Source organism: Paramisgurnus dabryanus, chromosome 7 (assembly GCF_030506205.2).
Source record: "Paramisgurnus dabryanus chromosome 7, PD_genome_1.1, whole genome shotgun sequence".
NCBI lineage: Eukaryota > Metazoa > Chordata > Actinopteri > Cypriniformes > Cobitidae > Paramisgurnus > Paramisgurnus dabryanus.
In genome coordinates this window covers 7,906,306-7,916,066 of record NC_133343.1, presented here as the reverse complement: position 1 = coordinate 7,916,066, position 9,761 = coordinate 7,906,306, and the positions used below count along the sequence as shown (strand labels likewise).

The following is a 9,761-nucleotide window of genomic DNA, read 5'->3' as shown; positions in this document are numbered from 1 at the left end:
TAGTTAGTTTATCATGGGCAATTATTTGCTACACGTGACAATGAAGACCCCAAATCATATCTGCAGTCCACTTCAAAATTCACTTAATATCATTGAGAGGAAATTAAATCGTGAGATTTAAAATAATGTCAGGATAATGAGAAAACAACTTTTTGTTATCTCGAGATCACCAGTAAATTAAGTTGTGATCATGAGAATCCAAGCAAACACAAATATTATCACACGTCTCTCTGAGCTTCTGTAGTGAAGAGGGCAGGTTTTGTCTGTGGCCAGACGTCATAGTAGGTGCTATAACATATAGTTGTGGTTGCGGTAAGTCTCCAACTTTAAATATGTATACTGTACAGTCATTCAACCCCTCCACATATGTAGACGCGTGCACCATTTTGGAACGGTCCAGTTGCAGACATCGACTTTTTCCATGATGCCACGATATTGTGCAGCTTCTGGTTCACAAAACCTGCAGAGATTTAGGTTTATATTCTTCCCAAAAATTGGCTAATCTTTTATAGGTGAGAATATGATGGTTTTTAATATGTATTAACTTAATATTACAGGTTTTTAAACTATAGGAACTTTTAAAGTTGTCTTAGCACACACTTTAGTCTTGGTGTATTGTTAGTTTAACAATTATAATGTTTGGGTCTACAACATTTGATCAAACATGGTTGCGAACACACAGTCCTCTTGCTCTGGAGTGTTCACGGACCGCCGTTGCAGGGTTGTCAGAATTGTGCAACAAAACCCAATGGCCAATTAAATCTAGCCGAATGACCATAGCCTAAATACCAACACTTTATTTTATTGATAGTTGATAAATAAAATCGTTCAACATTTATCACGCATGAAAAGCAATCCACATTACCAGTTTTAAAGTGATCACCGCAGACTTGGCAACACTGATTAACATACCACCTTGAACCGTTCCAATATGGCAGACTACTTGCGTATACACTTTTAGAAAGGATTTACACATCTTTGTGCGTTAAGCTTTTAACACATTATGTGTCATTTTGTGTTGATTTTGTGTTAAAATATAACACAAGTTGTGGTAAATGTAACACAAAATGTTTTGTTTTAATAATAACACAGAGATGGGTGGATTCTAATGTGTTGTTTTTAACACATTCCTTCTAAGAGTGTAGCGGCACATAGAAACTGCCGCTAATGACGTACAGGTATATATATATATTATATATATTTTTAATTAATTTCACGTACACGCCACAGTTTTGTCAAACTGATTCCCATTTACACGTTTCATGAAAACAACTAAAAACACTGTATTATCCTGTCCATGCCAGGCCAGTATGGGTGCTGTTATGCACCTATGCACATATGTATTCTTCTACGAAGCGATAAATATAAAAATTTAAATGCCCCAAGCTTCGAGAAAATTTGTTTGGACAGACGAGGATGTACTATAGGTTATCACTACAAGTGACCCTGGTCTATAAAGCATCAAAATTGTGTAAACTAGTTTTTTGTAAATGTTGGAAATGTATTAATAAACTCAGTATCTTAAGTAGCAGTGTGTGTTTTCCATTTAATCCATTTAATGAAAGTAAATTCAGGGTTCCCACACCTAGTTAACTTCAAATTCAAGGACCTTTCAAGGACTTTCCAGGTCCAATACCCTCAAATTCAAGGACTAAATGTGGGGACACATTTCAAGTGAGAGCAAGATTACATCATGTTACCTTTTAAGATACATTGTTACAGTTCCCTTTTAAGGGAACTCACGCTGCATCACTGCGGTGACACTTTGGGGACGCCTCCAGGGGTGTGTATATCAAATTCAACCAATGGTGAGGCTTAACAACAAAGACAGGGTGACCCAGGAGCCAGGAAGTATATCGCTATCTGAAATATTGACAAAGACTGCGTTATAGGGACGCAGGAATTATGGCAAGGGAGACGCAGCGTCTCGTTCCCTTCTCATGGAACAACAGTTACATACGTAACCCGAGATGTTTTCATGTGTGAAACACAACTATGCAAAAAAGCATTTTGGTATGAATCAACGTTTGCTTACAGAAGATATAAGCATTTAAAGTGAACAGTTAAGCATGTGTGCTTAAAAAGTCTAGAATTTTTATGATATTATCCTACACTACACAGGGAATAATATTATTTTTTTCAGAAAACTTTAATTCAAGCACTTTCAATGACCTGTATATATGCATGTATATTTTCAAAAACTTCCCAGGGCCTTTAATTTTTTTCCCCCAGATTCACAAACTTTCAAGGATTTCATGGAGCCATGGGAACCTTGTAAATTATGTTTGAGGATGTCAGTCATTTACATTAAAGTAACATTTTCTTTAGTTTTTTCAGACAACAGAAATTCTTAGGTTTTAAATGACATGAGGCTGAATAGAGAATTTTCATTTTTGGATTAACTCTTCTCTTAAGGCATTTACTTTTTTAGCCACTGGGGAGCACCCTTGCGAAAAGATATTTTAATACAGAAAAGCAAATGCACAAACACAGTGCTTTTCTGTGCACGTGCAGCAGATGTCGCTGTTAGTCTGCAAACACAGCAAATATTTCAGAAGAAAAGGAAGCCGTATGGAGTGGAGATGAAGGAAGCGTGACAAACACACTAGGCAAACACAGTCACCTCTAAACCTTTATGGGGAAAACTGGCAATTTAAAATCATGATATATCTTTTAAAACGTGTTAGAATTTAGTTTGATCTAAAAGGTGTATAGTTCCCAAGGAAGTATGGATGAACAGTGTTTATAATTAATAAATAAGGCCATGTTCAAAAATATGCACAGAAATACTATTGTTTACTTTGTCTCACTTCACACACAATGTTTCACATATCACTTCCTAGATTTAAGATGTTGTGTTATTAATAGAATGGTATTACACTAAGCTGGCCCAAGAAATCTGTGTACTCTTTTCTGGCCAACAGTAGTAGGGTTACCCTACAATACGATATGCTGGTGTACAATGCATTAAGAAAGTATTCAGACACCTTCACCCTTCCACTTAAATTTATTAAAATGATCTTGCAGCCTAATACTACAATCGTTTACATTCAGGGTTTTTTCTTAATATCTACACTCAGTACCCCATAATGAGAAAGTGAAAACAGAATTGTAGAAATGTCTGAAAATGTATTAATACTAAATTAATAAAAAATAAAAAAACCATCTGACATATCCCATCAGTATAAGTATTGCGACTAGGCCTGCACGATATTGCTGGGGGACTGAAATTGTGATATTTCGTTTTTCTGCGATGTAACTTGCAATATGAGAAATACTGGATGACTTCACCAAATGACATAAAAACCTCTGTTTGAGAGTGTTTTGGGGTATAATTGCAGCAAGCTTTACACACCTGGTTTGGGATTGGGATTTGTGCCATTCTTCTACCGTTTTAGGCAAAAAGTGTAGATTAAGGGACACTCAAATGACTGACATTACCCACAACTCACTGTGAAAGAGTTTAGTTGCACTTCAAAGAAGTAACAAATTTAATAAACTATACGTCACCTATGTCCCAGTGTTGATCTGCATACATCAACAGTATGTACTTTCCCAACACAAAAGCACATACTATTAGGACATGTTATAAGTATACGAATTGGGATGCAGCTTGTTGTTTTAAAAGGAATGAATTCTTATGCAAATATGATGTTTTTCCTTTTTCTAACATTTGTAAAAATTCTGTTTTCACTAGTCATTATGGGGTGTTGTGTGTAGGTTAATAAGAAACATATGAATAAACGACTGTAAGGCTGCAACATAAAACTGAAAAAAGTGAAGGGGTGTAAAGACTTTCTGAATGTACTGTAAAATTTATGTATTCACCTAAAAAGAGGAGTCTGGACTTGGTTTCTTGTCCTGGCAACAAGCGCAGCAGTATATTAAGCAAAAAGGTTTGTATATTAAAAATACTTCATAGTACATCAGATGTTTTATTTAAATTGTATGTGCAAAGTATTTTGGGCAATTGATTTTTTTCCAGCAATGTGTGTCAAGATAAGCTGATTATTTTTTTTAGCATTTTTTTTTTCAAGCATGAATGCATAAGCTTACTGTTATTTAAACAAGAACAGCTGTGTTCTGTGTACACACAACTATGCAACAGTCTCTTTTAAGTAAAAGACCTAACATTTGTCATTCTGACAGTCGGACGCATGTATAGAATCTTATCGTAATCTCTAACTTAGTCACCTGTTAGTCTCTGTTGTTGAAGGGGAACACCAGAAAACCGGAAAATCAAGTCCTCGGAACACCTCCGTTTTCGCGCCAACAGGAATAGTGAAAATGGCTACTTTCACAATCGGAAGGTTGCAGCCTCTGGAGATCGCATTAGTAGGCTGCATACGTCATCAAGACTGTCTTATTTCAGAATATAAACAATTATAAAGTTGACTATTATTCTTATTTAGTAGTACATTGTTGTTATATACGTATGACTTGCGAATGTAACGCTCAGTTAAATTAAATAAACCAGGTTTGATGACGTATGCAGGCCTGCATATGCGACCTCCAGAGGCTGCAGACATCCGATTGAGAAATGGCCTTCGTATGTAATGAAACTGCAGTCACGCAGTCAGGTCAAAATCTTATGACGTCACGTCAATGTCATATTATTTATCTGTGAAAGTCGGAAAGCCTTGTGGCAATAGATGAGGCTTTAAATAATTTCTGTGATAATCTTATACTATTTATTATTATTATTATATTTGTTCATTATTATTGTCTTTATTGTGTTCATTTATCTCTTTCACTGCAATCACACACTTGCCCTTCAACCTTTTTATGCACTACACACACTGACTGTGACTATATATATTATATACTGTCTGCCTCGGCTCCATAGATGGTATTTCAGAGAAATAGGAGATTCGTCGAAATGTATGGAAGGCCAACAGGGCAAAAACGTGTTAAAAATACGTGTTAACACGCACTACGTGTTAACGCGTAAATCACGTGTTAACACGCACTACGTGTTAACGCGTAAGTGCGTGTTAACACGTAAATCACGTGTTAACGCGTACCTACACTGTTTTCTTTACCACCACCTACTGGTGTGGAGCTTTGAAAACACAGAAACAAAGAAGGCTTGGATATCACAGGATGTAATCTAAAATATATTTTGAGCATTTTATAAAAGCATTAGTAGGCTACAACTACATATTTTTAAACAGTTAACTATAATCATTCAACCCTTGAAATTCATGACCACTTTCACAAATTTCTTCAAACTATATTTTTAAATACACTTTAACTTTATCATGTTTCTAAAGCCTAACTGGTAACTGACAAATGAAAACAGGACATTATGTTTTCACAGGTCAACCCATATGCATTATATTTGTTTGTTAGTCCCTTTGATAACCACCTTAAGTCTTATGAAGCTGCTATTGGTTTAGATAGCTTTATAGTAAATATAGTAGTTTTGCTTTATCCTTCAAAGTATAATTGATCAATTATAATTTTTTTATTATCATTAGACACACACAGGAAAAAACAATAAATAACACTGGTGAGGATCATATACGTCCTCCAGATGCTGTGTTGTCTGTGTAAAATGTGTCGCGGTTGTAAAAAGAGGAATACTATGTGAATGAGTCCTTTTTCTTAGGATGTTTTTATCTTTGCTGGAGATTGAGCAAGCAGTACTGTAGACTCTAAATACTCATCCTTTTCAGTATTGTTAGGAAAACAGAGATGTATACCATAGTTTAATGTTGCATGTGCAAATAAACAGTTGTTTTGATATGATGCTCTCTATTTTCCTTGGCTTTTTTCATAAGGGTTAAAGTGCCTGACACACTACTAGTAGAATACATTAGGAATGAAAAAAGATACATGATGCTTTTAAAATAATATAATATTTAACTTTTATTTATGCCATAAAACAGTAATTACTAAATTTAAGACTCAAATTCCACAGGAAGAAATATCTTTGCATTTACATAGCATTTCTTCATTTAATAATTGATTAGTTCGTAAATTGTTGAGGAGACAGGAGCTTTGCAGTATCCAGATGTGATAAGGAACATGGCCCTTCCATTGTATGGCACATCGCATGGAGTATGAACTACCCTATCTTATGTGATTTTGTAAAATGGTTTATGAAGCCTTTAATGGACAGTGGTCCCCTGCTTCAAAAACAGCAGACCTCCAACATCAAGCTTAGCAGAGCTGGGGTGGTTGGTGAGAATCATTTTGGTTGGCTGAAGAAAGATGGTGATGACCTCAGAAGTGCAATGCCTGCAACACATAAATGGTAAAGTTTATTGTGCTGCCCTGGGAAATGGGTGACCTAGGAATGTTAGTATATGTAGGCTTAATGCACATCACAGCCTGTAAACTGTTAAGTCTTATAACTTCATACAATCAGAATGTACTGTAGTAAAAACATAAATGAAAAAGAAAACAGAACTTTATTACATGTACTCTAGTAAGAATTAGGCAAATTATAATAGAATATAAACTCCAAAAGGATTTTTTTTTGCTCAGTTATAAATGAATCTTATTTAATATTTGATTATTAACTCTTTCCCCGCCATTGACGAGATATCTCGTCAATTAAGAGAAAACGCTTCCCCGCCAATGACGAAATATTCCGTCTTTCCGCAATACCGCTATTATCCACCAGGTGGCGCCCTTCCGCAACTTTTTAAAACCGGAAGTATTGCTCTATGGCAAGCGGCTGCATGTCCGTGTCTGTTTTAAAGATCGCTCTGAATGGGATCTCTATGAAAAGTCCGTCATAAAAATGGAATTATATCTGCTTTTTGCTCAAAATATGGTGTTTTTGCAAAAACCTACCCATATTCAAAAGCTGATTGCAAAAGAACCACTAAAGGTAGGATGAAACGTTTTTTTTTGTTTGAAAGCAGAGGGTATGTTCTTTCATTTGGTGTATTGTATGTTTATATATTAAAAGAAGAACATTTTCTGGAAGGCATTAAACTTTGGTGAAAATCATGAAAAACATTGGCGCTGGCTGGCAACTTTTTTTAAAAACGCTGGCGGTGAAAGAGTTAATAAAACCCATAAACCACAAACATTGGCAACAAAGGGATATAATTGTTTTCAACCAAAAACATTGTAATAGGTAGTATTGACATAGGAAACAGAAATACAGACTCTCTAAAAAATGCTAGGCCCATCATAAAGACAACTGTGTAACTAGAAATCAATATTAAAAGGTATAAAGTTGAGACCTTAGTTACATCACTTGGTCAAAAAAAAAGTCACAGACTCAACTGTAGGCACAAAACAGTTTATTGAATGGGCAATGAAAATCTCAATTCCAGAATGCAGAGACTCACCAAGCAGCAGGGTGGCACTAAATTGAGTCACTGCTGAGAATGGCACCTTGCAGAAAGAGTCAGAGTGCAAGGCATCAGTCAGGAAATGTTATCAGGGAGAGCAGCGAGGCAGGCAGACGGGATGAGGGGAGCCAAAGAAGAGCCAATCGATGTGAAGCTAGGCATAGAGAGGGAAGATGAGGCTGGGAGAACGGGGCAGATGGCATCAGGGCACAATCTGGAGAGAACAGAGAAGAGTCAGAAAGAAAATTATACAACATGCTTGTCGTACCAAAGTTTAAATGATCCATGTCGCACAGTGTGATAAGGTAATGATATTATAGGAGAGCAAAAATCCTCCAGTGTATCCTGGGCTTAAGACAATGACTGGTACGTGCATGGCCACCTGTCAAAACAAACCAATGACAAAACACACAGCGTACAAAACACATAAACAGAAACAACCGATCAGAACAAAGCTGTTACACACGTTTAGCTATAGTATTCAATCAGATACTGGTTGCCCAAATTCATTGATTGTTTCTATCTAATGAAACAGGTTTTGGAATGTTTGGTGTGATGGTTGCTGTATCGGTCAGGTTAACAAGTGAAAACTCTTCTGTAATCATTTCATGCTATTTGGGGCTGAATATTTTATTTAGTATGAAAAGTAAAAGTTACACTCTGATTTTGACCTTAAATGCTTAAAAATGTCTAAATTAAGTGCAGGTGCAAAGTCATAGATATATTCATTTGTGACAGTTCTACTGTTTGCACTTGAAATAAACACAGACATGACATGTAGATAATACAAATCTTTAACAAAAATATAATCTGAAAAAGGATAAAAATATTTTAACAATTTAAAACAAAACTGTTTACTAATAATAAAACAGACAATAGCAGAAAGAATAAGCATGCATGTTTAAGTTAAGAAGAATAATGAGATTTTTAAAAAGTACCTGTATGTCCAGTTGTGCGGTCTGGAGTACATTGCTTTGCATGTAGTCCTATAAGGATCGCTTGGTCTTCTTGAATATATTAAGTCCTATAACTGCTTCAAGTACGCATTCTCTCATCAGGCACACTCTTACAGCCTCAGGGTGGGTCATTGTTCATAATTTGGTCATCTAAATAAGATTTGGTCAATCTTGTGAATAAACACTGGGTGAATAATCTGTGAAAGACAAGCATATAGAAAACCATAAAAAGTTGCTTGTATTAGTAATAACTAGAATCAGATTTGTTTTTATGATTTTTGAAACAATGGTTATTCAAATGTAAAATCATAGTATTAATGTAAAATCAACAAGGAAATTATATAGACCAACTTACTCTAATAATGCTACACAGTAGGCCTACAAAGGAATATAGTTTCCCTCATATTTGGACAGATCTGTGTTATTTACTCTCTTGCCAGTTTGTCATGAGTCATAACTTTATGTTCGTATTTTTAAATGAATAACAAACACAACGCATTCATTTAAACAGCACTAAAATGTTACCTAACTATATTGTCTCCATCTGGGAAAGCCTGCCACTGTTTCCACTAACTTATGTTATTGCAGTTATAAAGACTTTTGCCCAAGGCCATTTACATGACAAAACTGCTGCTTCTTTTGTGTTTGTATTCCTCCATAGTACTTTTTGGCTCTTCCGTGTGGTTACGTTACCCTTCCGTCAGCGTACCTGGCTTATGATGGCTATGAGGTAAGCTTACGGAAAACTCGACGTAATGCTTGGATCACTATATCATTAATTATTCACACAATGACAGTGCCTGTCGTAACGCATTCGCTGCAATATAATTATTCATAAGCTTGTGAGCGAGCACTTACCTAATGCTTACGATGAGCTGACGTTACAATCTTCTTCTTCTTCTTTTGGTTTAATGGCGGGTTACGAACCAACTTTAAAGGTGCATACCGCCACCTGCTGTGATGGAGTGTGAAAATAATGATCTGCCTCTTCTATATCCTGTTATATAACACACTATTCTTAATAAATCTCAAACTGCATTTGACTTCCTGATTTTGGATCTTCATTTAAAAAGTTGGCTATAGTAAAATCATTGCATGCTATTGCTTGTAAATCTTCCTTTAAAATACAACTCAAAATTATAGTGGCGAAGAAGTCATCTGCCATCTTGTGCTCATTAGTGGTAACGACATGCAATGCACAAATGACTAAAACGAGTTATTGTTTTTAAAGCCAGTTTCATTGAAAGCATGGCTTACCGACAATGCATTAATGATCTTATCATTTTAATAATATATTAATAAAGCTATGTCCAAAGTTAAGAATATGAACGCAAAACACTAAATGACAAACAAAGTGGTGTTTTCCCGGACAGGGGTTTTCTTAAACCAGGATTAAGCCTAATTAGTAAAAAATAAACAAACATACCTTACTAAAAACATTACTTGTGTGCATTTTAAGGCAAAACAAAGAGCACTGATGTATTTTAAGATA

At 35.5% G+C, this 9,761-nt stretch overlaps 1 long non-coding RNA gene across 1 annotated transcript; it reads right to left on the bottom strand.

Annotated features, from left to right (window-relative positions):
• Positions 1-5,698: 5,698 nt before the first annotated feature.
• Positions 5,699-9,225, bottom strand: LOC135717914 (uncharacterized). The gene is made up of 4 exons (XR_010520454.2): positions 9,128-9,225; positions 8,252-8,466; positions 7,311-7,527; positions 5,699-6,243 (listed from the first exon to the last, which is right to left on the bottom strand). It is a non-coding gene; the product is annotated as an uncharacterized lncRNA (long non-coding RNA).
• Between the last annotated feature and the right edge of the window lie 536 nt (positions 9,226-9,761).